This window comes from Dermacentor andersoni, chromosome 3 (genome assembly GCF_023375885.2).
Source record: "Dermacentor andersoni chromosome 3, qqDerAnde1_hic_scaffold, whole genome shotgun sequence".
NCBI lineage: Eukaryota > Metazoa > Arthropoda > Arachnida > Ixodida > Ixodidae > Dermacentor > Dermacentor andersoni.
The window spans coordinates 142,421,030-142,446,153 of record NC_092816.1 but is presented as its reverse complement, the minus strand read 5'-3'; the positions used below and the strand labels follow the sequence as shown (position 1 = coordinate 142,446,153).

Below are 25,124 nucleotides of genomic sequence, written 5' to 3'. Positions count from 1 at the left end.
AAATGTAAAAGAAAGGATCCTACACTGTTGGCCATACATCAAGCATGCGGTGGCACGCTTTTTTTTTTGTCAAGGGATGTCATTTATATACTAAACGCGCAGCAATTTAGTGTTATGACAGTCAACCGAAATCGCCAAATTATTAATGAAACGAACCATACTGAAGAAATTGACAACAGTATTTCGATACAGAGCTCATGAGCTATTTTTTGAACATATTCTAATAGTCCGCCTCTAAATTGTAGCCGCATGATGTGAAGGATCTACGAGTAGTATCCTGCAGTCGGCTCACGGTTGCCAACACAGCGTTCGGCGAGGAAATTTTCATAGGAAATCCGGGAGTAGTATTGTTGCTAACTGGTTTGGATCACTTTGAAGCCTAAAACTTTCCGTTATTTCTGCTTTATGCCAAGCTAAGTTTAGTTGAAAATGTAGTCGTTTATGAAGCGCATTCGAAAACGAAACTTTTTCGGCATTTTACGTGCTAAAACCACGATATTATTATGAGGCACGCCGTCGCAGGGGACTATGGCTTAATTTTGACCATCTGGAGTTATTTTGCGTGGACCGAATCCACGGCACGCGAGCGCTGTTGCATTTCGCTCCCAGCGAAATGCGGCCACCGCGGCTGGGATTGCATCCCACGCTCGCGGGCTTAGTGGCCCAAGGCCGAAGTCACTATAGTGCCACACCGGGCAAGTTAACCGAAGAAGGGGATCCACCTCATTGTGTCTTCGTTTTACTTTCGAATACTTCCGTTTTAGATTAGTGGTAGTGAATGTTTATCTGCGCCGAGTGTACGCGGAGCAATCGCAGAGCAGCGACGACCGTTTTAGAAGAGTCGATGTCCACGTGTATTTATGCATGAATCGTGTAGCGCTGCAGCTCTGTAACTGACACATGGGTCGGTTACCTTCTTTTTATTGCGATAGCAATTATATGGATACTCCAGGCGCATTTCTGCCGTCGGCGACGTGATGTTTCGTATAACGTCGAAGGGCGCTAAAACCGTCCCTGCGCGCCGTATGCTGTATGTGCTAGTGAAAGTGTGCGAGGGTGAGTCAGTGATCGCGCCTCCCTCTCTCGCACAAAAGCGAGGTAAGTAGGGGGGAAGCGCGCCGTCTTCCGTCGCGCACAACGATCTGGGCGAGGGTAGCGAGAAGGGCGTGTTCTACTCAGGGCGTCCAGCGCGGGCACGCGCACTCACCTGGGCCACTGCGTCCTGAAAGCCATCTGCGACGGGGACAGAGTCCGGCGTTGATGCGAGACTCAGCACGAAGGTCAATTCGCTCGCTACTGTTGCCGCACTTCTTCGCTGCAGCGTTTTGACAGCAAGTTTGCGCAGTAATCGAGTGAGATGTGTTCATGTATGCTTGTGGGCGCGTGACACCAATCCTGCTAATGTAGTTGTGTATGCCTATGTTTATAAGTTCATACAGTCGATAAAACTACTATCCTTACTTCCCAAAGCTAGCTGTGTACTAGTTTGCTATCGCAATCGATGATATTTCGCCTTTCGTGCGAACTTTCAACTCTTTTTATTTTTTTGTTCGGAGCCCCCCCCCCCCCTCCCCCAAGCGTTCCATAACACTTCTTTTCAAAACCCATGAAAGACTGCCACGTTAAAAAAAAATAAATAAATGATTTGGTTTTGCGGGCCGAAGCCCCGATCTGATTATGAGGCAGGCAGTAGTGAGGGGCTGCGGAAATTTGGACCACCCGGAGTTCTTTAACATGCACCTGAATATAAGTACACGGGCGTGTACGCATTTCGCCCCCATCGAAATGCGACTGCCATGGCTGGGATGCCATACCGCGAACGCGTGCTTAGCAACCGAATTCCATAGCCGCTAAGCAACTACGGCAGGTGACGGCTACGTTAAAAGCCGTAGCAAAGCCTATCCTACTACAAAAATAAAAATCGGATGGGCGTACTCTTTTTTTCTGCTTAGCTACATTTTTTCTAAGACTTCATGGTGGCGCGCTAGCTTACTATACGTGGAATACCACTTTGGCCAAGTTAATATAAAAGGAAATGCTTTGCGCCCACGTGGTGAGCGGTTGCTGGCGCTGGAGAGATATTCTGCTCCTCATTTTTCTCGGCGCAATGAAATGTTCCAGCTTGTGTTCTTGATCACACAGTCTTTTTACGACTGCATGACCCTTACCTTTTGCTCTAGTGTTGCTTCATTTAGAGGGGGGGGGCGGGGAATTAATAATCAAGGAGATCTTTTGTTCCTGTATAATAACTTTAAAGAAATTTTTCTACGTTTCTTTTATTGAAAAAGAAGTGAACAAGTAAGACATCTTATTGTGAGCATGTGAATTTAGCACTTTGGTAAAGTTGCGGTGAAGGATAACGCTGCAGGTGTTAACACAGTTGCTTCATACTGTTCGCATTCTCCCTCACAACACCGGTAATCCCGTTAGAGAACTGGAAGTGTGAAGGGACTAGAAACGCAGCGCTTACCAAAAAAGTAAATAGAAAAAGCTGCAGCATAGAAAAAAAAACTTACATTTGCAGAAAGCTTACTTAGAATAAGCACAGCGAATTTCGAAGCGCTCGGGCGCGTAACAAGTTTCGACATACAACAACGTCGGACACCACAAAGCATTGATCACCTTTGACCCCTAAGTTTTTACTATGGTCTGAAGATCTGTTTGAACTAAAGTATACTACATGAACACAGAGTGCGGCAGCTTGAATTGGCTGTTATAGTGTAACTAATATAAACATTAAGGAGTGAGTTGCCTCCCTTCCTCAGAGATAAACTTCTCTGACGCAAAAAAAAAATGTGAGAGACATGAAACATGAAAAGCTTACGGTAAACGTTTCTGTTGCTAAATACGTGCTACATAAAAATGTTTTTTCGAGCGTGAAAGAAGCCCAATTATACACGCAAAATTATCGACAGATTGGCAGCTCGGGGCACTTTGCGTGTACTTGCGGGCTTCTTTCACACTGGGAAACACTTTTATGTTGTACTTATTGAGCAACAGAAAGCTATATCGGGAGTTCTTTATCTTTCTCTACAATTTTCTTATTTACACTTTTCATCTAATTATATTATTTCGGAAGTTAATTGAATAATTAATACTACGTAATTCGCCGGAATGAAAAAAATAATCTGAGTACCTCCAAGCGACGGCAAAGAACATTACATCAGTTGTGCTCAGCTAGGTGCATCTGAATATTTTTACAGTTTGGCTAAAGTTAGGTGGGACACCATGTGTAACACTTTTGCCAACAGCTATGAATTTTGATGGAAATGTGTAAGTTTCAATACTTCAGTGCTGCCCTATTTCGCCCATGGTAGATGTGCACTGGATACGTTGTTTTCTCCACGGCGCAGTTTTGCGCGCATTGTCAAACCTCGTAACTACACAGGTTGCACGCTACGCTTCGTCAGCGACGCAAATAGAAAGGTACGACTGCGTGCTCACAGGAGCATGCAGTAGGCCACAACAGGTGTTGACATACGCTGACTGGTGAGTCAGCGCGCGCATGTGCGTGAACGTTCCACCTGCGATAATCCTAGAAGGTAGAGCGTGTGATGTTTACTAGCCGGATGCAGTCTACCTACTGCTGAAGCCGGAACAAAATCACTGTTGTATGTAACTAAAGTAAGTGCATCAGAGTGCTATAACTATTCCTATATTTTGAAGTGTGCCCATATCAGCGTGCATTACTGCTTCCGCTAGACGACCATTAGAATGGCACATTACTGACATGGCATGGTATAAAGCATTGTGTTTGTTCCTGCTGGTAGGAGGGCATCCGGCTCGCTCATGGCGCATATCTTACCTCCATTAGCAACATAGAAGCAAGTCATGAAAAGATTACGCCCTCAGCGCGTGCTTAATACCACAGGAAGAAGCGGATGAGCAGATTCTTATATAAGGAGCGTCTACGTTTTGTAAACGCACTTTTTTGCCATGCAAGAAAACTTGTGCAGCGCCATGAAAACGCTGGGTGTGTTAGTATTCTTGATGATGGCAGCATATGCAGGTAAACTCATTTCGCTCGTTCTATTTGCGCGGGAACCTAATTCCCTACTATTCAGTGAAAAACTGCTTCTATACGATCTAGATAATACGTAGTAAATTATTTGCGCATATTGAAGAGGTAAAAACAAACTCAATAGAATGTCACGCATTTATAGGGTGGTATCTTCGAAAAAGAGGGAGAGCTAGGAGTGTCGAAAATTAAGTGTTTCCTCTAGTTAATGCGCAAAGGGCGACATGCGTAGTTGTGGTGTCTATGTTTGTTAGCGCGCCTTAGTAATGTAAATTCACCAACTAGCCCAGCTGTCTACCCTGTTACAGCCGTTCAATTTGCGAGCACCAAAAGAAAAGGTAGCAGCTCAAATAGGACAATAAATGCTTGCACTGTGGACGTCATCTAGACTAGCATTAGAAGACATTTACGTTATTCAACTTACTTTATTCATGCTTCGAAGACGGTACTTGCCTTTGCACGTAATGAACAGGAATAGCAACATACGGCTACTTTCTAAATGCGCTACCGCGTCGTGCGCTAAATTCTCGAGGTTTTTCAGCAGATTTACGTGCGCACGATTTTCCTGCGTTTGCTTAATAAAGCTTCTTTTTTATATATCACGGCACGACAATACTGTCCTGTTTATGCTGCGGGACGTTACACGTCACTCAGCTATTTCTGCTCGCTCTGAATTGGAACAATAAACGCGTTCTAGTTTGATCAGTGGACTATTGAAGGGTTTCAGTGTTACTCGGTTACGAAATGTTCCACTTGATGTGGCAGTATTTATCTATGAATACAAATGAAATGAAATGAGAGATGCGAATTAATACAATAAAACATGTTAAAACATAGGTAATACTGCAGATATGTAAGAGACGTCATTCTTAGAAGCTAGAACCTCGACGAAAAACCAGAAAAAAATCTGCTTCTAAAGATATAAGATAGTTCATATTTTGTCTTGTCAAATGCAGCTTTCTTCTTTAGTAGCAATATTGCAGAACAATAAAAAAGTTATGTTTCATTCGAAGCATCATACCGGCTTAAACAGCAAAGTATACGACTCATTGTTCTATGCAGTAACCGCATCGCCTCACGATCGTGAGCGCGGGGAGCGCGGCCAATCAGAGTTCGGAAGGCACCATGGCCGCCATCGCGGACACCACCATTTTGTAAGCAGCCGAAACATTGCACGCCAGTTTTTATGAGTTCGTAAATTTTGTAATCTGCTGAATGCTTCTCTAACACTGTCAAACTTTCCGCAAGAAAACTAGTAAATGTGAATAGGTATTTTTTCGGCACCTTTAAGTTAACTTTAAATAGCAATTGTACCTGCCTTGCCTGCTGATATCGTGTGTATTTTGTCCCTATGATGATCCTGCAATGTATCATACCTACCAGTAGGTAGAAATTCTTGAACATGATAATGTTGACTCATGAATCCTGATTAGAGGTGACAAACATGCAACTTGAAGTTCAAAAAGAATGTTCTGCTATACCAAAAAAAAAGACTTGTCATCCGTGCCCTGTGAAAGTGGATGTCCAGCGAAGCTGTTGATTACCACCACTACAACTGTTGAGGGAGGGTATTGATTGCTTTATTGCTTTATAGTAAAGGCGTACTATGTTAAATTAGAGTAATGGCAGTAATTGGAGTAATAGTAATTTTGACAGCACGTCGCCGCCCATATCGGTGTTGCAACAACATTGAAACCACTTGCTAGGCTCGTCCTTTTATATTTGTAAGGCTAGTTACGTCACTCCTCACGTCGCAAACTACCATCGATGCGGCAGCTTACGCAAAAGTAATCTTCACCGGGAAAAGTATGCGTGTAGCGCCACGTGCTTCGAATTGTTACCACGAGCGCTTTTACCACGAGTCTTTACCACGAATTGTTACCACGAGTCTTCAATTATGTGGTCCGGATGATTGCTTTGTGCTTGTTATTTATCGAAACGTACGCCGTTATCTATTGCAAAGAAATGCGCGATTACATAAACTATATGCACTGTTCGCTTCAGTTCCCTGAATTCTTGAAGCCTCCGCCTCACGGGGGTACGAGTCACTGTTTCTGGACTTGCACTGCCACCGCGATAGACCAACTTTTTTTTTGCTGACGCACTCAGACACGAAAAAATTGCCGACCAACTAATGGCTAAGAACTTCGCTGTAAAAACTTTCTAAAATTGGTGCGTAGAACTTCAGTGTTGTAGAATATTAGTGCACGCCTGAGCTTGGCGCTGGCATACGTGCCAAGGCACGGACAAGGGCACATACGAGATAAGCCGTGTCAGCTTCTTTTCATCGTTAACATATGTTACACTCTGCTGCCCACAGAATCACACCTGCAATGGGACTGAAACTAACTCTACGGCACAGACTCAAGTGACGACTGTGAGCGCCGGAGCAATCATGAATTCAACAGCTGAGGCCAATACGAGTGGAGCACTCTCAACGACCACCGCCACGGTGTCCACTACATGATGTACACGACTGGATGCTATGGCGAGCTGTGTGAAGCCCTGTGTTTCGCAGTCGGTTAGCCAAAAATTATGTTTTTAGAAGGATTGTATTCTGTCCCGTCTAAGATGGAGAATAAATAGCCTGAAAATTCTGGCACTGTTTCCTCTATTAGGCGGTGCAAAACACCGTCTTGAAGAAGACCTCGCAAAAGTTCGGTATAATGGTTGATGCATCTGACACCAAATTATACATTCCTCAAGCCTGATTCTGAGAAGCCTCTCTCAAAATAAAAAATGGATGCGTTTTCCTGAAGTTAAATCTAGAAAGGTGTGTTTTAAATGAATAATAGGATTAAGAACACGCAAGGAAGCTAGCCGTAAATCTAAACATAGGAGTACTGTATTCGTTGACGATCACTGTCATATGATAGTCCCCAAATAGAGCTTACTTCAAAAGTGCGAAATCAAACAACGAAGCACAGCGAAGGTTCATCTTGCTCTTCGCGCTCGTTTTCACATGAGTGTTTAGTTACCCTAGAGAACGGTAAACCTTTATACATTTCCGTCATGATCTTGTAACAAAGTTCGCCTCTGCGGAGCGTGTTATCAGCCAACGAAACTGGAGCAGCAAATACATTTGGGAAATTCGGATCGACATTTTAGCAGGAGATATAAAACGATTTGAGGAAGAAGAGAAAAGACGGTAAAAAGCTTATAAGTACTGTTCTACGCATACTTCTATAGGTAATGATATTCTGTTCAGCGTACCCGCTCGCCTTTATACTTTGAAACGTGAGTCGATAGTTTTTAACTTTGTAATCTCCATGCGGTCATATTGTTAAGACTGCATAGACACAGATAAAACAGACAAATTAAAGTGTATTTATAAGAGCAGGGCAGTGAAATATACTCTCCGTCAGAAACAGGCACCGAAGACGACAGTTTCACATGTGATAGTGATCTGGGCGGCCGTCGAGGGAAGCTAGTGGGGTCGAGCGCTTCGGGGTTAATTTCAAATTTCTGAAAGCACGGGCATTGCTAGGAGAAGGGTGCTGACAGAACAGTCCATAAGAGCCGAATTCGCCGCGACAAAATTAAAGCCGAGAATTAGGTCATTGGGGCAATGAGCAACCCCAGTAAAATGGTCAGTAGACCATAAATATTATCGCTTAGCGCAAACAAGGAAGGACAGAAGGGAACAAGGGGAACACCAACTTTCGAATTTTTATTCTATTTTGTATAACATACAATATATATACATCATCATCATCGTCGTCGTCGTCGTCGTCTTCATCCGCCTATATTATGTCCACTGCACGGCGAAAGCCTCATCCCTGCTATCTCCAATTAGCCCTGTCTTGTGCCAACCGTTTCCTACAAGCAGCCGCAAATTTCCTAATTTCATGGCACCACCTAGTCTTCTGCCGTCCTCGACTGCGTTTCCCTTCTCTTGGTGTCTATTCTGTAACCCTAATAGTCCAACTGTTGTCTAACCAGCACATTATACGACCTGCCCAGCTCCATTTTTGTTCTTAATATCAATTACACCCGCCGTGGTTGCTCAGTGGCTATGGTGTTCGGGTGCTGAGCACGAGGTCGCGGTATCGAATCCCGGCCACGGCGGCCGCAATTCGATGGGGACGAAATGCGAAAACAGCCGTGTGCCTAGAATTAGGGGCAAGTTAAAGAAGCCCAGGTAGTCGAAATTTCCGGAGTCCTCCACTACGGCGTGCCTCATAATCAGAAAGTGGTCCTGGCACGTAAAACATCATAATTTATGTTAATATCAATTAGAATATTGGCTATACCCGTTTGCTCTCTGATCGTAACCACTCTCTTTCTGTCAACACTATGCCTGGCATTCTCCGTTCTATCGCTCTTTGCACGGTCCTTAACTTGTTCTCAAGCTTCTTTGTCAGTCCAAGTCTCTGCACCATATTTCAGCACCGGTAAAATGCACTGATTGTACACCTTCCTTTAATGGCAAGCTTTCAGTCAGCAGCTGGTATGTATGCCGTATGATATTCAACACATTTTTATTCTTCAATGAGATTCATTCTCATGATGTGGGTTTCCTGTGATTATTGACCTAGGTAAACGTACTCTTTCACCAACTGTAGAGGGTGACGGTGATCCTGCATTCTTGTTCTCTTGCCCGGCTAATCATCATTATCTTTGTCTTCTGCATAATAATCTTCAACCCCACTCTTACGCTCTCTTTGTTAAGGACCTGTATAATTTGTTGCAAGTCATCTACAGTGTTGCCGAATAGAACAATGTCATCAGCAAATCCAAGGTTGCTGAGATATTCGTCGTCGATCCTTACTCCTGAGCCTTCCCACTTTATTGGCTTGAATACTTCTTCCAAGCACGCAGTGAACAGCATTGGAGAAGTTGTGTCTCCTTGTATGATCCCTTTCTCTGTAGGTATCTCCCTACTTTTCTTGTGTAGAATTAAGGTGGCTGTGGAATCTCTGTAGATATTTTCCAAGGTATTTATGTAAGCGGTCTATACACATTGTTTACGTAAAGCCTCTATGACTGCTGGTATCTCTACTGAATCAAAGGCCTTTTCGTAATCTATGTATACACGCAAGCGAATTCGCTACACACATAACAACTTCAATCGCGCAACAACCTAATCACAGCCGGCTATCAGAAAACCTTCTTTATGATTGATGATTGATTTCTGAATGGGTAGATATATATATATATATATATATATATATATATATATATATATATATATATATATATATATATATATATATATATATATAATGCCACATCCGATATGGTCTCCGCGGGTATGTGCCAGGCGATAAGAACAACGCTGAAGTAGCGCACGAGTAGCAAAACAGAGACGACAACGACGTCGCGTTGACTGCTCTCATGAAGTGCTTTTTCACGTCCTCGACACCGGCTTTCCTGTCTCTTACTAGGCTGTGACACTGGTGGAGGGGCTGGGTAGGATTGCCTCATGATCGGCACCCCTTCGCGGAGCCATACACCGAACGCGGAATCACCTGCGTTCGTCGAAACTCCTGTTCACCGATACTGTCGCCACCTGCTAGGCCTGACGCCCGAGTTCAACCCTTTGCAGGACCCTGCAAGAACGCGTCTACCGATTTCCGCCATGGCCACTGCAACTCCATCGCAGGTGACGCTGCAGAATCCCAAGATCCCAGAAAGTTTCCATGGTGATGCTTTTGAAGATGTCCAAGATTCGCTGGACCAATTTGAGCGTGTCGCCAGTTATGACTGGGGCTCCCAGCAAAAGTTGTCTAATGTCTATTTTGCGCTTCAAGACAGTGCGCGTACGTGGTTTGTGAACCGGGACAGAAATTTGTCCACGTGGGATGTCTTCCGCACCCAGCTGCTAGACAGATTCACTAGTAGCGACAGAAGAGACAACGCGCAGCGCCTTGTCGAATCCCGTATTCAAAAACCAAACGAGAACGTTACCATGTTTGCAGAAGATATGGCCCACCTTTTCCGCAGAGCAGACCCTGAGATGGCCGAAGGAAAGAAGTTGCGCTATCTCTTGCGCGGACTGAAGGAAGAACTGTTTGCCGGGCCCGTGATGAACCCACCGATGACAGTGGCCGAATTTACCAAGGAGGCTACCGCTATAGAACGGGCGCTACAGCAACGGTACCGCCAATATGACCGCAAGAGCTCGCCGGTGAATGCTTCAGTTCTACCTGAGAGCTGCAGCACGTCTCTGCGTGAAGGCATGCGAGAGATTGTGCGAGAGGAGATACGGCAGCTCGGGATCTCTCCCATGGCACTAGCTGGGGCTTCTGTCGCTTATATCGTTCGGGAGGAAGTTCTAGAGGCCTTTTCGTCGCCCGACTGGCAGGCGGTGCCGCGACGATTAACCTACGCGGAAGCAGTCTGTCGTCCACTTCCCGCCACTTCGATGCTGCTGACACCGTCGACAACTACGACGCAGCCATCACCACCACCCCAGACGCCCTATTTTCGACAGTCACAGCCACCGCCAACTATGCCGTATTGCCGCCAGTCGATTGCTGCGCCTCGTGTCTACGGTGAATCCCCTGCCGGCCACCCCCTTCGAAAGACCGATTTGTGGCGGTCTGACCGGCACCCGCTATGCTTTCATTGCGGCGAAGCAGGACATGTTTACCGTTCGTGGCACTACCGCGCGGCTCGGTATCCAAGATTTCCCAACTGCAATTACCCTGTGTATGATGCTGCACGTAGCTGCGACGGAAATTCTACAAACTTTCGGCCAAAAGGCTCAACGACGCCTCGATCGCGTTGCCCTTCTCCAGCTCGTTACACCCCACCGACCCGTCGCGATTTTTTTCACGCCTCTAGGGGCAGGTCCCCTAGCCCGCGCCGAGGAAACTAGATGGAGCGACGTCCGAGGGTGAGGTTGCAAACCTGCTATATATCCAAGAGCCCCCATCTGCGACGATCGACGACGCTACAACTCCGACGACTCAAACCACACCCCCTGTAACCGACGCCGTCAGCGCCGATCTTGTCGCTTGCGTCGACGGCCACCAAGTGGCCGCTCTCGTCGATACTGGTTCGCATTTTTCGATAATAAGTGAAAAGCTGGCCGATAGACTGAAAAAAGTGAAGACACCGTGGACCGGGCCCAACATCAGAACTGCCGGCGGCCAGTTGATGGCGCCGATTGGAATATGTACAGCCAGGATAGTAATCGTCGGTGCAACCTTTGTCGCCACCCTCGTCATTCTCTTTGAGTGTTGTAAGGAACTAATGTTGGGAATGGATTTCTTGAGAGAGTACGGTGCAGCGATTAATGTCTGTGACCTCGTCGTCACATTTTCTACGAGCTCAGAGGACGTCAACCCCACGAAACATCAGCGACCCCGCTTACGTATCGCCGACGACGACGTCACGCTCCCGCCGGGAAGCTGCTCCCTCGTACCTGTAATCTGCTACAACTTGAACACCGGGACTGTCGTCGCTGAACACATCGACACACTGGTACTAAGTCAAGGAGTTTCCATCGCCAGGGCCGTAATTAACGTGCACGACGGACATGCTGAACTCCTGCTGACGAATTTTACCAGGGAACGTCGACACATTGTTAAAGGCACGGCTGTTGCTTACTTCGACGAATTTACCTCAATACAGCACTGCCTCTCAGTGGAGCACGTGACGCCCACCGTGGGTATGCCTGCGCCTGTGGTTGACATTAGTCCCACCTTATCGCCCGTGGAACACAACAGACTTCTTGAGCTCATCGATGAGAGGGAAGAACAAGCAGCGTGCCGAGGTTATTCGCCAGAGGGCTCTCTTCATTCTGCTTACGCCACGACGTTCTCTATAAAAAGAACTTTTCACCTAGTGGCAGTAGCTACCTACTCGTCATCCCCGCATCTCTTCGCAACGAAGTCCTACATGCCTGTCACAACGAGCCGACCGCTGGTCACTTAGGCTACACTCGGACACTGGCAAGAATTAGGCTAAAGTACTATTGGCCGAGATTTGCGTCGATCGTGAAACGTTACATACAGATATGCCTGGATTGCCAGCGCCGCAAAGCCCTACCCGGCAAGCCAGCTGGACTGCTGCATCCTGTTAAGATACCGCAAGCACCGTTCGAGCAAATTGGCACGGACCTTTTAGGTCCGTTTACACTGTCTACTGCCGGAAATAGATGGATAATCGTTGTCACAGATTACCTTACTCGATACGCCGAAACAGGTGCTATCCAACGTGGAATAGCAGACGAAGCAGCGCGATTTTTCATCGAAGCCGTCGTCCTAAGGCATGGCGCTCCCTCAGTGGTCATAACAGACAGAGGAGCTGCGTTCACGGCTGCGCTTCTGGATACCGTTTTGCGACTAAGTGGTACCACTCACCGAAAGACCACGGCTTATCATCCCCAAACCAATGGGCTGACCGAACGCTTTAATAAGACTCTGGCAGACATGATGAGTATGTACATCGACGTCGACCACAGGAACTGGGACGAGATTTTACCTTTCAACCTCGTTTACGGCCGGGAAGTGACAACAATGTTGGACGCAATGCTGCCACACGAGTGGGGTGACGACGAGACTGGTGCCGAGGAATTTACGCAACGCGCAGAGGAAGCCAGACACCTTGCGCGTTTCCGAATCCAAGAACAACAGGAATACGATGCCTGACACTACAATCTTCTACACAGAGCCGTCGCATAAAACGTCGGTGACGAGGTGTGGGTGAGGACTCCTATTCATCGGCGGGGGCTGTCTGAGAAGCCCCTGCGAATATACTTCGGCCCGTACACAGTCCTGCGCCGCATTAGCGATGTGAATTATGAAGTTGACCCCGACAGTCATAACTGCTCCAAACGCCGGCGGGATCTGCCCGAGGTTGTGCACGTGCTTCGTATGAGGCCATACTTTTCTTCATGACCTCAACTCTGTACCTTCTGGGCACAGCCTTCGGAGATTGGTGCATCGGGACCATGCCTTTTCTATTGCGAAGCAATACTACTTAGGTCGCACTTCAGCCCGTTCCGTGGCGAGGCGGTGGTAGGCACCATTGACCTTTAGCGTGACCTCGCTGCGTGACGTCACACCACGTGACCTAGAGTGACGTCACATAAATAACGTCATTTCATAAATAAAAAACATCTTATAAGCTGGGCTGGTGGGAATCGAACCTGGGTCTGCGGAGTGTGAAACGGAGACGCTACCACTCAGCCACGAGTTTTTTTTTCTCTTTATTACATGGAAAAGAAAACTGAAGGTGTATAACAAAGTGGACACAACTACACACTTAAAACTCAGGCAAACACACACATGCAACCAACAAGTGCATCCAGTCTGGCGGAGGTTCCTGCACAGCGTACACACTTCTTACATACGCAGCACTTTCGCGAAAGAAGGATTTTGTAGTTCGCGGGCTTTCGGCATGGCGATCACAGAGTCTACTTCTCCCCAGGCAATATAAACCAAGTACAATGAACATGTCATAGGGAGGACCACCTGTAACCTTAAACGGTAGAAACCTAATTGAGTATGGAGTCATGTCAATGTCCTTTTTAAGCGTCCGTTGGAGAATGTCCCAAAAGAATACAGCGTCCCTACAGTCTATGAAAGAGTGATCTATGGTTTCGGCACGTGGACAGAGCCGACAGTTTGTTGACCACGGCACAAAGCAACCCCTCGAATTCAACCAAGTTTTAACAGGGAGTGTTTCTGAATGTAATTTAAAGAAAAATGTTTTTACTCCAGGAGGCACACACATTTTTCGGACGCGTTTAAGTACGTCCTGATAAGGTCGGTTTAAATAAGGTGCACGATACAAAGGATCTGGGAAAATAGAGTCAACCAGTGCCGCAGAAATTGCTTTTCGATTCGCTGTGAACACGTACTCCAGGCTGAATCTAACTTTCAAGAAAAGAAATGTGTCAACAACCTCCTTGAGAAAGCCCCAAGGAGCCTGTGGGACATCTTTGACATTTGATGACACTACTATGTTAGGAACATAATGAACTAAACGCAGTTGCAACATTTCACGCAAGAACGGATGGTCACTGTCTCGAAAGAAAAACAGGCGAGAAACAATTTGCCTGACGAAGAGGTGTACTAATCCTAGACCACCACGTTCAAGGGGGAGAAACAGATTGTCGCGCCGCATCCATTCGCAGCTCGAACTCCAAATGAATGTTGCAAATACGCAATGCAGTGCCTGAAGGCGAAGTCTTGAGCACTGCAGTACTTGGAGCACATACATAAGACGGGAAGCTAAGAAAACGTTACACACTTCAGCACGAAAGAACACTGACAAATTCCGCCCTCGCCATGAATTCACTTTACGTTGAATTTTGCCAACTTCTCCCGACCAATGAGCGTTGCTATTTCTATACTCAGCCACGAGTTCGCTACTTCAAAACGGGACAAAATCGCCTCTAGTGAATGCGGTGTTGCCTTAGAAACGTGCCGTAGAAAGTTATACTGCGGTATATATCGGTAATTATGACCACGTAACTTACAGAAGTCGCAGTTTCACGAGTAGCGAAGTACCTTTCCACTACATTTCTTGTGCGCTCTGCGCACACGCAGAGCCATCTTGGGGCAAACACAGAAGACAACCTCCTCGCAATGTACGGAGCTGCCCCGACACGTGGCGCACCACTCGCCCCATGATCGCGTCCGCCTTCATGGCGCGTCGGAGACGGAAGAAGAACGAGAAGAACGACTTTCTAAGCGGCGTGCCCAGTATGCAGCTCGGCGACACACTAATGCTTCGCAATCACCTGGCTTAACCAAGCTAAGCCACGGCCGTTTTTGTTTTCCAAAGGAGGGGCAAATGCCACATCCTATATGGTCGCCGCGGGTACGTGCCAGGCGATGAGAACGACGCTGAAGTAGCGCGTGAGTAGAAAAACAGAGAAGACAACGACGTCGCGTTGACTGCTCTCATAAAGTGCTTTTTCACGTCCTCGACACCGGCTTTCCCGTCGCCTACTAGGCTGTGACAATGCATATATATATATATATATATATATATATATATATATATATATATATATATATATATATATATATATATATAATCAAGAATCAATCTTACAATATGTCAGCTACTGGTTCTTTCTCATACGTCCGGTAGCATGAGCGCTTGACTGTACAATAGAGATGAGGAGGCAGTATGTTGACTTATTTTCGATTTGCGACACATGATTTCTGACCAAGAAAATCGGTATACCGGAGCAAGCAGTTCCGTTCCGACAGAATGTTCTGCAACTGAAGTGCCATAGAGATCCCGTTTCTCTGCAATGCCGACAATATGTTGTTCTTGCCTTTGCTAACAGGGCGCAGTGAAAACAATTCTGATTCAGCCAAAGTGTGGCGTCTTTCGTAGCCATGGTAAGTAAGAGCGGATACGGAAAACACCAAATTACAAGCTCTCGAAATCTTGATTAGCGAAGGACAAACTGGTAAATAATTCGTAACTTTATCAATGAAAACTCATTTTAGGCTTTATTATTTATTAAAGGGCGTACATCATCCTGTGAAAACTAGGCGTCGTGAGTTTAATGGACACACGAACCCCATCAAGCAGTTGTCGCTTCTTGCGTAGTCTCGCCACCGGCAGCACTACCCGCTGTACTCGTAGGTTCCGGGTTTGCGCCACTACCTTGCTTCTTGATAATTCCTGGTGGCTACATGGGAAAAGATACAGACAATCAGCTTCATCTAACTACTCTTTAATTTATTCTTGACATTTGGATGACGTGAAGTTTATTCTAACGGACGTTCTCGAAATTTGATAGCGAAATTTGATCCACGTCGGACTCTGTCCAATTCTATGAGAGAGGTCATGCAGACCTGAGGCATGAAAGTGTGTCAGAAAAAAAAAAAATATGTCTATCTATTTGCGTGCTTTTGTTTAAATGACATCTTAGCACGTAAGCGCGATTGCTGTAAAGGTCAGAAGATGGCGAAACTATCAACGGTGACCTCGTGCATAGCAAGACCACAGTAGCATGTATAGTTGTGGTTATTTATGGCAGAGAACCACAATCATACTTGACACAGAATTGCGAATGTATATTTCCTACTGTTACCGAATCTCAAACTCCTAACTAGGATTGGGGGGGGGGGGGGGGGAGGTCGTGTCCGAGATAGAAACGTATTAAACAAATATTCCAAGCCTTTTTGTGTAAAGGGTTCCTTTCTAAGCTATTCACTCAATTTGCACCTGCGTTTAGACATTTTTTCTCGTACGGTGACCTGCAACATGACTTGCAACACCTGAGCCTGTGGTTGAACGGGCTCCAAGACTGTACCCCTGCGCAGACACAGGGTAAGCTCCAGACGTAAATACACTTTCAATTAGCGATATTTATTAAACCGCTATTTCACGTCAGAGCCGCTGCGCAGCCCTGGAGCCTCTTCGACCACGAACAAGGAAGTTTCAAGACATATCGCGCGTGACTGCACTTTCAATGTATACCACATAGGCGACAAGTAAGGCAGCAGGAAGATGGCGGAGCTAATGTACTTGGGCGTAGCTATCGTTAGCCAACGCACTCAGGAGTCCCATGTAGATGGATGGATAAAACGTACGATACGTAAGTAGTCACGTGGTCTAGGAGGTCCTTCTTTCGTTCCTCTTTTCTTAATTTCTTCATTCCTTCTATGTATCTGTCTCCCAGCCTTCGAAGAATTGACAGGCGTTGTGCCCTTCCGGTGACAGTTGCCATCCTGCTTTTCGCTTTCCCTTTCTCTGAAGCGTAGATGTGTTTTCAACGGAACTAATAAAAGCAACAACGATTCGGGAAGCACGCCATTCGCTTGCACTGGATTGATTGATCATAATTGCTGTTTCGCCAGCAAAGCGCCATTCTCACCAATTATGCGAGGGCCACCAAACGGTCCGCTTTCCGAGCGGTTATAAGATTGCAGGTGAACTAGCTCACTACCAGCAGTGTATCCTTTTGCTGCCTATCTTTCTATGATTTTCAAGGTAGTACCACCACACCTGAGAACGTTAACAGGCGATTCTGCACCACAGGGCAGGCAATTAGGGAGAACTCAGGTCTTCGGAGAGGCCAAATTGAGAGAGACACCGTCGCGAACGCAAGTAGTTTGACAGCGGTACCACGGCGGTAAATGCGGGTCGTGTCCTGCCAAAATTTAGACTTCTCTTCACCTTTAGTATTACTGAACACATCAATGGTCTTTTTATTGAATTAAATGTTTATCTCACACGCCTTACAGAAGTGTTGCAGTGTTTAACAATATTCGCAAATCCTTTTATTTTAAATTAAATTAAATTATGGGGCATTACGTGCCAAAACCACTTTCTGATTATGAGGCACGCCGTAGTGGAGGACTCCGGAAATTTCGACCACCCGGGGTTCTTTAACGTGCACCTAAATCTAAGTACACGGGTGTTTTCGCATTTCACCCCCATCGAAATGCGGCCGCCGTGGCCGGGATTCAATCCCGCGACCTCGTGCTCAGCAGCCTAACACCATAGCCACTGAGCAACCACGGCGGGTAATCCTTTTATTTGGCAAAGCATATCTGTTCAACAAAAATACGACATAGTCAATTGGGTTGACGCGTAGCTCTTACGCATACGATCGATCATAGCTAATAAGCATTCTTTCTTCGGCCGTATAAACTAGAATGTCTCACGTTAGCAGAACTGCCAAGTCCCTCAAGCGAGTTTTTCTCCTCACCTAGACGCGCGGAGAAAAGCCAAACTAGCACATCCAAAAGTAGTTGTATTTCAGCCACCTAATCATAACAGTCGTCCTAATCCGAAATTCAGGATATCTGTAACTGCTTATGCAGTACAGCGAAGGACACCGCAGCATAGCGCAGTTCATGCATCACCACGCTGAGTGGAGAAACGTAGGTACATGACAGTAAAATAATAATTCCTGCGTCTACAAGCTCTTTTGTTTACACATTGCACGATTCAGAGTGAATAGGGTATTCGTTGAAACTGCAAGAATTACTATCACTGCCAACAACGTTAAGCCCAACGAGGCAATTTGTATACAGGGGCAGTTTGAACTAGAGTAATACGAGTGAGGGTTTACATTCACTTTGTATTAAAAAAAATAAAGCACCACGTAATAGTGCGTATGCAATGTATTCTAGGCGAATCCGAAAGCAGCTGTAGGTGGTAATATGAAACCAGATGATTTTATCGGTTTCGTTACACAAAGTGTTTCAAATGTGTCCAATCCTAAAAAAAAATCTGTTGCACGTGGCGCGAATAAACATGTCAGGGTCGTTTAAGTCAAATCCGCAATAAACACGTTTAGACGCATGGAAGTAGCCTAATTTTTTTAAAAATACCCCGTGACAAAAGATGCGCTTGTCCTAGATAAATCGCTGTACAGGGATGCCAACAGCATAGAAATATTTGTGCCTGTGTTCCACAACTCTGAATGGACAGCCTGTTGTCATCATCATTGCAGCTAAAGTGCTGGCCTTCTTTAAACTCTTTCAGTTCTTCAAACAATTGATTGTGACTTCGAGCAAGATAAGGACTGCATTGCACATGAGGGAGTGCATCCCAGCCGAAACCTTGCTAAGTGCTCAGTTTGCGGCGCACTGTATTATGTGGTGCATTGCAATGGTTAAAGAGAAGCTACAGGCATGCGCCACACAAGCTGGACAGTAACAGCGTAAGCTGAAGGAGAAGCTCCACAGGAGATTCATTTTCAACAGCAAGCACTAAAGTGGCTCCGCGACGAATTCTCTTTGCGTTGTTTGCACGAGAGCGAAGGGAACTGTCCAGCAGCTGTCGACGGCAAGGTGTGGCTGGTGCTGCTCTCTGCACACCGGTCGGCTGAGCCCGACATTGCCTGCTTGCCGCCGCGCGCGTAGCTCTACGATCCGCTTCTTCAGCAGTGGTTCGTACCTTGCGAGGAGGCGCCATAACGTGTACCGAAGAATAAACACAGCTATCGACACACGCGGCGCACATGTCACATGCCTTGACACGGGGCACGATACGATACAACTCTTTGATGTCGTGCCATCTCGTGGAATAAAATGCTACTCCACTGCAAAGTTGGCACGTACGAGCATCTCACATCGCGTGACAGGTGGCATGATATGTTGCTGCTTCTGATGATCGTGACGACGAAAAAGTGCTGGCATCCCCTTTCAAACGGACTGGTGACTAATAGTCACCTAGTCTGCGTACTTTATTCAGTTATGCTATACATGTTTTTCATTCTAGCATTTTTGTGTCTATCACTTTATTCTTCTACATCCTCCTCAAAACTTCTCTATCTGCCATATACCGCTACCTAAGCAACTGATGCATGGCGTGTCGCCTGGTAAAATAATATGCAACTGCAATGCAACATTTGGCCACCTAGACCATACGCGGCGCGCATGTCACATCGCGAGACTGTTCACGCGCTAGGACAGGTGTATGGAGCTTCATTCCAGAAGAGCTAGCAAGCGCGTGTGTGGCGCCGCGGTAGAATAGCTGACTCGATCCCGGCGGGAAGTGTGTATTTATTTTAATGCGCAAGTATTTATATGCTTACCCAACGAGAAAAACCATATCGTCTGTCCGCCCATCCCCTAAGACGATCACTTTCAAGATAGCGCCTTCAGCAGCGAGCGAATTCACCATCGTGCTGCCCCTAACTTCTACACGAGCTACGCGGCAAGAACACAGAGTACACGAACCTGTCAGCACTTGGCTGCACTGAGCCCACATCGCAGATCAATTTCAAGATTGGGGCCGACCCGTCTCTCATCGAAGCGAACTCAGCGGCGAGAACACAGATCATACGACGCTGCCAGCAGTCCGCACTCTCTGTCGTCATCGCAGATCGCTTTCGAGAAAAGGCCCTCGCGGCCACGTCAGACCGTCGTGATCAACCGCGGGAGTGTGGTCGATCACGGTTCATAATGATTAGACAAGGCTACAAGGAGCGCTAAGGGCTTATGATGATCGGAATGTCATCGGCGCACCCTGCGCCGCCACCTGCGGTAGTATTCTTGCGTCATCAATTCACCTCGCGCTGCACCCATCAGCGGCACTTCATCTCGCCGCAGCGCTGTCGTTTGTAATGGTCGGATCAAGTTTCATAACATTGATACTGACACCGGGCTGCGTGGAGATGAGCAAGTGGCACAATGCTCCGCACACTAAGACACCTACTAGAGGAGTTCCTGCGTAAATTAGTTTCTCATTCCTGGCAGTAGCTGTGACGGACACCGGTTGCGGCGGCGGCAGTGGCGGACAAGATCGCCCACAGAAACGGCTACTCGAATGACACCGTAACAGCTTAGGCTCTAAAATAACGTCCCTGGTAATCAAAACAGACCATGTCTTCAATCCAATCCATCTAATCCAATCGTAAGTGCGCTGCGCATCCATTGAAGATCTTTGAGTCATACTCGATGTTAATGGATTCAGCATTGATCCAGAAAGCAATAAACGGGGCTACATTCATCCAATAAATTGTCGCCGAAGTTCCACTGCCGAAGCGCCACCTCCTCCGAGACTGTGTTGAAGTTATATGCGGTAGTGTACAGACTATTTGTAAAACTAAAATACTGTGCCACAGCTTTAAATCTTTTGATCGTTCTTATCTATAAGTCTCGCGTGCAATTCAATTTGTTACAAGAGCTCCTACGCGATAAACGTCTTTAGAATGCTTTTTTTCCAGAAATGCGTTCACAGGCGCTGCCACCATCTGGATTAACAGGTCATTTCTGGTGTGGAAACACATCGGCACACCATGGGTTCGTAGGAGACACGTGTATGGACAAGGCGCACGAATAAGACACCGCTAATGCGTATTTGTTGGTGCAAAATAATAAAATAAATAACTGTTGCGGTTTTATTGCGAGAACTGCGGGTTTGGCATGAATTACCCTCGTAGTATTGTTAGTTGTGTTCCAGAGCAACGCAGTATGCTTTAAGTGTAAGTTAAATCTGCAAAAGTTGTCTAATCTATTGAAAAATATCCAAATTTTGTCCTTCTACGACCGCGAAGATGCGCGCCTCCGCCACCGGTGACGCAAAAATAGGCTGCAGCTTCTGTTCCAGGCAGAATAATTTCTGTTATATAAAGTGATGCCCGAATTGTATGTACATTTGATGAAAAACGACATCCACTGTCAAAGGTTAAACACAAACGAGAGCTCCGATACTAGTCGAGCTGAGCCGCAGTGAACGGCTGCCGATGGCAGACGATGTGCTCGCATCGCAGTGATGGCGCCACTAATATTGGCGTATTTTCTTCTTTTTGTATAAGTATTGGAAAGACCGCCAACAACGGTAAGGAAATATTGCGGCTTGTAAGAGTCGATGATTCATTAAAAAGAGCCGTCAGCTTTAGATTTATACTGGAGAAGGCCTAGCGACAATATCGGCGCCGCCAAACGATCAGCAGCGGCGAGGCTGCCGTCGGTGCCAGAGTGACCCCTCCTCGGTAGCTGATTGGCCACATCGCTGTACGACTGCGGTACCAAATAGGTCCCGGTTCCATTCTCTCTACGGCAAGCAAATCTCGCCGTTCACGAACAAACCACCGTCGAACGGCAGTCCGCGAACGGCAAACGACGTGCGGCGAGTTGCCGCGCCAGTAACGTGGACGGGCTTTCATTATTCAGAAAGAAAGCGTGGACACGGAAAAGCGTGGCTCGCGCGAAGCGCATACTCCACGGCGGCGTCTTCTCCTCGCATCTCCTGTGCCATAAATTCTGGTCAAAACTCTCGCGACTACACACAAAAAGAGAAAGTTTGGGCCACTCCAACGGCGACAATTTCCCATGTGGCGCCCTGAATGACCCTATCGAAGAGGGGACGCCTTCGCGTTGGGAACGAACACCCCTTTCCGAACGCTGAGGTCCCATAATGCTCGATCAGCAGGTCAAAGCCTACGTGTACATCTTTTACCGGTAGGTTCCTGGCAGCGGCACTTGCCTCACACAGCCGCGGCTTAAAATTTCTGACAAGGCCATCTGAGGCTGGGCAACAGACGCCCAGAAACCGTGCCTCTCAGAAGAAATCTCTATTGCGGCCCCTTTCGAGAAGTGTACCCCAGAACAAGCCAAGCATCACGCCATGGCTTCTTTTACTCATTAGAAGAAACCGGTGGGTCTGGGGTGGTACAGGGATTTGAACTCAGGACCTCCCACATACGAGGCGGATGCTCTACCGCTAGGCTACCGCAGCAGTTCACCTTAGGTGCCTAAGGTGTTACGTGTGAATTCCGCGAAACGAGCATATGGCACACAACACAAATGACCGCCTCTATGCTTTTACACATCTTACAATGAATGGAAAACCCTGGCCCGGAGGTCCACCTGCTCCAGATGGGCCGCGAGCATTGGATCCTTCTGTGCAGAAAAGAGAACGCCAAAGCAATATATTACCCCTCTGAGAGAAGTACCCATGTTGGGCTTAATGGAAAGTTTAAACTGGTAAAAGTAGCCTATCACAGCAAATTTCAGCACATCAACACAATTAACTAGGTGAGTTGACATCGATTTATCATTAGTGAAGTCATTGTTATCTCATCCCATTTATATAATAATTGCTGGCATATTGCTGCCGTAGGTTTTAATTCTGTGGAGTTAGGTGCCAAAGCAATGATATAGTTATGAGGCATGCCGTGATGGCAAACTTCAAATTAATTTAGGCCACCTGGGGTGCTTTAACGTGCTCTCGATGTAGCACACGGGTGTATTTCCATTTCGACCCCATCGAAATGCGGTCGCCACGGCCAAGATTTGAGCTCGCCCTCTCGCTGTTAGCCAATACGCCACCAACGGCGGGTATAACGCGGAGACAGCCGTGAATCCAATTATCTGACATTGGTTACTCTACCTTCCTTAGCTTTCATAAATCTTTAGGCCTAGATAAGGAATGATAAGTAAAATTACCTGGTCTAACATAAAGCTAGATGCAGGCAACCTCAAATTCCAAGCGTGTGTTAGATTGATTGGCGCTGGTTTTAGAGAAAATGTTTGCTTGGTGTGAATGTGTAGTTCCTTTAGAATTACAGAAAATGACGTGGTCATCTAAAACAAAAACTGTAACACGAAACCACTACGTGATCGTAAAGCTGTGTCAGTGTGCTTACCAAAAAAAAAAAAGGATGCTTTTATTTCAACATACAGAAGAAGGTACTATCTATCGACTTATATAGACGTCCTGATAGCATGTACCCGTGAGATGAGATCAAGGACGTAATTTTTTTTCTTAATCGTATCAGCCTTGTTCACATTAACACCTGACTTTACAAGGTGTCTCCCTCGTGTTTGTTGGTTCTGAAGAGGATATTTATTTCGCAGCTGGCAAAACACAGCCAATCACTACGAGATTGTTGTCAGCAACAACCTCATCTGGAATATTTGCTCTTCAAGCATGCTCTCTGGAAAGCGGAGGAGAGCTAAAAAAGCACATCGTAGGTCCTGACACTTCATCCATACATATGGAAATCCTAAACTCCTCTTGCCATAGCTACCCACAGACCTCCGACCACACGCTACATGTCTTCGGATGTATAATCAGCGGAAAGCTTTACTGCCATTGTACAGGAAGAATCAGGACTCCAGGCGCTCTGCGCGAGCAGTTGCGCATAGGCGCGTTGTTTATTTACGAATTTATCTGGAAGTCGTAGTCATTAATCAACACTAATGCCTACAATTACTGAAAACATCACGCACATGTAGACACTGTGATTTCATTGTTTCAATAGTTGCAAGCTCCTGGTTGGTGATTATATCCATCATTATTCCGGCTCCATTGCATCACCTGATGGGCCGTAAAAAGTTTTCGCTGCTCATTGGAGTACGGTTGCCAATGCTTTCAAATTACGTTGCGCAAGAAGAAAAAAATTATATTCCGATACAATAATGTTTTATGTGCCAAAATCAAAACGTCCTTATCAAGCACGCCATAGTGAGCAATTTAATATAAATTTTTACCTCCTGGGACTGCTTAGCGTACTCCTAAACCTGATAACACTAGGGTTTCGGCCTTTCGCCCGCAATCAAAGTTCGCCTGCAGTGGCCCACAACGAACCCGCGAGATCGTGTTCAGAAGGCCAAAATCAACGCTTATGACCTACTGCGGCGAGTCGTTTGCAGAGTGAACCGCAAACCCTGGCTTGCCTTTGAGGAAAACTCCGCATTGAACTCGACGAGCTAGTACGACGAAGTGTAGCCCACAACACCCATACATAAACAAAAATTTTGCGTATTCTTGCTGTGGCCGTAATGCGCGCATATATATTCGGTACAATGGCAAGAGAATTAAAATATTTTCCCTACGGAGTGAAATTTTTCTGTGATACAAAGGGCGCAATGCCCAAGATATTTTATTCTATCGTTGTTAAAGTAGGAAAACTGCGCTAGGAAAAAGTGGCATGCAGTTCAATTTTTCCCTAATACGCACGTGCAGGAGCCAGCAGTGTCTCGCAAACTGTTAATACATTTGCTGTTGGGGGTCCGCTTATAATTTGACTAACCAATGTATATCAGAGTAAAAAATGATGCCGCGTGAAAGAACCATATTGATTGACAGAATAAATGAAGTTATCAATTGGCGACTTTATCTAGGCTGCCTTCGCATGGCATCCCAGCAAGGCGTTAACGAGAGTAAACAACCTGACGAAAGCATCGCCACCACGGCATATGCAGCCAAGTCATTATTCAATCACTTCGGAATCATTAATATTTTGAGAAATATGTCCCTCACATTCCTCTTACTTTGATACCTTACTTTCAATATGAAAGCTGAATATTGTCATTCACCGGCATGTTACAAGAAACCACAAAGGAAATCCATACAGATTTTAAAAAAAATGTATGGTTTTTTTTCTACTCCCTTACAGTCAAGATAGGAGCAACTGTAGTATAAATAACAAATTAGCAACCACTCACCGCACAAGACTACGGCAGTGAAAAGCAAAATTGCAAGCGCTACGGCCTTCATGGTTGTAAGCTGCTGTCTTGAGCAAGAAACGTCCCTTCCACAGCAAATGTGAGAAACCTGTCCCGAAAAAGTTGGCCGGACTTTTATAGCAATGCTAATCGACTTGCGTTATGCGTTCTCTCTCAGACGTCAAGGAATTACACGTGGAAACGAAACTTCTCTTTAACCTATGTGAGTGGTCGGGTGCGGCACTAATTAAAGCAAGCCTGCCATTTTTCTC

General features: G+C 46.2%; 2 long non-coding RNA genes across 3 annotated transcripts; one reads left to right on the top strand and one right to left on the bottom strand.

Annotated features, from left to right (window-relative positions):
• The first annotated feature begins 3,535 nt into the window (after positions 1 to 3,535).
• LOC126525310 (uncharacterized) lies at positions 3,536 to 6,617 on the top strand. 2 transcript variants are annotated; one of them, XR_011893109.1, is made up of 3 exons: positions 3,536 to 3,624; positions 5,081 to 5,172; positions 6,339 to 6,617. It is a non-coding gene; the product is annotated as an uncharacterized lncRNA (long non-coding RNA). The 2 variants fall into 2 exon arrangements; XR_007598192.3 differs by lacking the exon at positions 3,536 to 3,624 and adding an exon at positions 3,806 to 4,009.
• An 8,800-nt stretch (positions 6,618 to 15,417) lies between these two features.
• Positions 15,418 to 25,033, bottom strand: LOC140216439 (uncharacterized). The gene is made up of 3 exons (XR_011893108.1): positions 24,853 to 25,033; positions 22,238 to 22,302; positions 15,418 to 15,626 (listed from the first exon to the last, which is right to left on the bottom strand). It is a non-coding gene; the product is annotated as an uncharacterized lncRNA (long non-coding RNA).
• Between the last annotated feature and the right edge of the window lie 91 nt (positions 25,034 to 25,124).